This window comes from Siphateles boraxobius, unplaced genomic scaffold (assembly GCF_051911475.1).
Source record: "Siphateles boraxobius isolate OS27281-9 unplaced genomic scaffold, OSU_SipBor_1 32, whole genome shotgun sequence".
Lineage (NCBI taxonomy): Eukaryota > Metazoa > Chordata > Actinopteri > Cypriniformes > Leuciscidae > Siphateles > Siphateles boraxobius.
In genome coordinates, this window is record NW_027508942.1 from 6,890,001 (window position 1) to 6,893,542 (window position 3,542).

A 3,542-nucleotide genomic window follows, 5' to 3' on the forward strand; every position below is an offset into this window, starting at 1 on the left:
AATTAAATTCAATCATTTATTTCAGAAAGTATTGATCAAAATCAATAAGGCCTATTATAAAGAACACGAGCAGGACTTGTCTGATAGCTAAAGAACCTGCACATTAATTGTATTTATTTGTACTTGACTGACTTGTATTCTACGCTTTCATTAATCTGTTAATATTAAACATTGATTTGATATTCATAGTATTTCTGTATTTATTTATCCACAATTTTTAAAGTAGGCCTACATTCTAACCCTATCCCACCAGTTCATAACACGGACACATTTTAAATCATTGTAATTCTGAACTATACATATTTAACACTTAAAAAGCATTCAAACTAAAATGATAAATACAACCAATCAGAGGCTAATTTTATCACGTGATGTTGACCGAACGCGGAAGCAGCGCTGAAGTGGAATCGCTCAACTCCTGAAACACTCCTGTGCTTCAAGAGTCGCATCTGCGCATGCGCGGAAACTCCACACCACAGCGCGGCGTAGCGAGGCTCCGTGTCAGAGATTCGCTTCAAAACCGAATAGAAATCAATACCTGTGACCACATGATGGAGTGCAGAACCCATAGACATCATGTCCATGGCAGAACCGTACCCAGTTAAAGTTCGTCGGTGGCCGTTTTAAAGGCTTGTTCATGGATTGGAGATGAGAGAGATTAGCGACATCTGCTGGTGACAGAGAGCACAGCAGCGACAGTCGAGCACTTTCCCGCCACATGCGGAGAAAACTCATACTTTTGAGGTAAAAAGTAAAATTATTACATAAATGATGTATGGTTATGACATACTACATCATAATTAAAAGTTGAAATTCTGGTGTAAAAAGACATAATTATTTCACAAGTCGAAATTGTGACACACTAAACCATAATTATGAGATTAAAAAGTTGCAATGATGAGATAAAAAGATTATGCCTTTCTGTCATAATGACTTTTATGTCACAATATGTCATAATTATGACGTTTTAGGTCAATTTGGACTTTTAATCTCATAATTATTACTTTTTGACTTATTGTATTGTATAAAGCACCATATAAATAAAGGGGACTTTATTTTTTATGTCATAATTATATGGGGTTTTTTTCTGTCATGTGACTTCCATGCTCATCATATACAAAAGCACGTAAAGATATTTCAGAAATGAAGATCCATAGATCAGAAACAGCCAGAGATCAAAAGAGTCGTTCAATAGAATCAAATCAAAGTGATTCTCCACTGATGAATGATTCTGTGTGGCGTTTCACAGTAACTTTTATACAAAACTAGTACTGGAGTGTCTTTATTCTCAGAGTAATGCACAACAGAATTACTCCACACACTATACATTTAAATAGACAAAGATAGTAAATTATTGATGAAATTATACGCTCATGACTGGCTTTCGGTTTTAGTGTTAATGTTGCATTTTGAGCATGAAAAAGCCCTGTAAAGCTCCAGTTCTTCTCTATATCAGTGTCAGTGTTTCTGAACTCCTGAAACGCCTCCATTGTAGTCTTGAGTTTCTTCCGGGGAACGAACACGTCACAATATTCCTCATTATAATAATTCATACGCAGAATAAAGGGGCGGAGCCTGGTTGAGTTAGTTAGTAGTGTGTTAAACTGGCGGTTATGGTAAGGGGCGGGACATTTCCCAAACACACTCGAAGCGCTCGACGCAGTGGCGGTTCTAGAGGGGGGGCCAGGGGGGCCCGTGCCCCTGTGACAACAAGCTTGGCCCCCCCTGTGGCCCCCCTAAATGTGGAGTGTGAAATAATTTTTACAAAACTATTTTTTTGCTATCGTTGTTATCGTTGTATGCGTATTTTTTTTTATTATTCTATCTTTGTGGATTTGCTTGTTCACGTGACAATTCGCATCACATTCGCGGGAATCGCGGCAGAATAACGTCTGTCTCCTGCACGCGAGAGAGGAGAGAAGGAGAAAGCTGGTAAATGTCAGTTCAGTTGCAAGTTCATTCTTTATGTGCGTATCTGGTGTGCGATGTGTATTGTCTATCATGATATTGTTATCAATGTTTTAACTGTATACGAGGCACTGTGAGCTGACTTCGCATTTGTCTCTCGTCCTTTCACTGCTGTGTGCGGTTCATAGGTAGGCTATGTCCCCAAATTAGTTTATGTCTTATATCATATTATGTTCTTATATTAGAATATCACATCAGCAAGAGTTCCGTTTTCCCGTCCACAATTGCAACTGTGATATTGATCTTATACAACATGCAGTTAAATTAACAATAAGTTACCATTGGGCGTTACTTTTTAGACACAATATTGTCAATATTGTTTTCCCTTTGTTTCGCCGACTAGAATTTCAAAATGAAACCGTATAGCAGAGTTTCAATGCAACAGACAGCGATGATTTCTTGACTGAAATCCGCGATTTGAAGGAAACACTTGCTCCTTTCCCGAATGAATCAGCCGTTTGAACGAATCGGTTGAATGAATGGATCCTTCAACTCGCTTGTTAAGACTGTGGCTTGCCGCCGCATACTGGCGGTTTTAGTTTCATTTTTAAAGTACGCTTTAATTAAAACGTTAAAATTAGAAATAATTTCATGTTTAAATGTTGATTTAAAAAAAATCTCATAGCTGTATTTATGCAATTGTAAATGGAGTTTAAATATATTAATGCCGCTTTTGTGTCACCTCTAGACTGCACTGCAAAAATGGATTTTGATTAAATGATTTAATTTGACTGGTAACAGTGGTACTGTATAATTATTGTATAATTAAGTATTATTGTATAAATAAGTATAATTACTGTATAATTTGAATTTTAGTATTTGACATAAAAGGTGATTCATAACTCTAAATAAGTTTAGAAAGAATGTCCATATATAGGTGAAAATGCCCCTGGAAATCAATGTAAGGTGGCAAATTAAATTAATTATAAATTAATTAAAAAAAGAATTTCGGTCCCTGCTGTTAACTGACCACTGCATAGAATATGAAAAATATGAATATCTTCATGAGTCGGCTGTCAACAACAGGCCTAAACCAGCCATGGCACCAGAACAAAAACACAATCAGTAGAATATCATCTAATCATCAACAAAACATTGAAAATATTGAGATATATTTTTGTCAATATTGCACACCCCTAATGTACGGTATGAATTTGGATTTCTTCAGGTTTTAAAAAGCCTTAAATTCGATTTTAAAAAGTGTGCAGGAACCCTGTAAACGGTTAGTAGTTACAAGTCAGTTATTTTCAGTAAATGAATTAATAACTTTCTTGGTCCCCATTGCTTTTGCTCTATAGTTCTCACCAAAATGAAGAGAAATAAGGACATCATGTCAATTACAGTTACTGTGACTAATTCTGAATATGTAAGGCAAATGTAAAAATATAATGGATATGGAAATGCATTGTTGAATGATTATAAACATGGTATTTTGCCTGTTAATGCCTGCAGTGCAGTGCAGAAAATGATATGACAACAATAAGGTCTAAATGTAACTGGCCCCTCTAACAGTACAACTGGCCCCAGCTTGGCCCCCCCAGTTGAAATGGTCTAGAACCGCCACTGGCTCGACC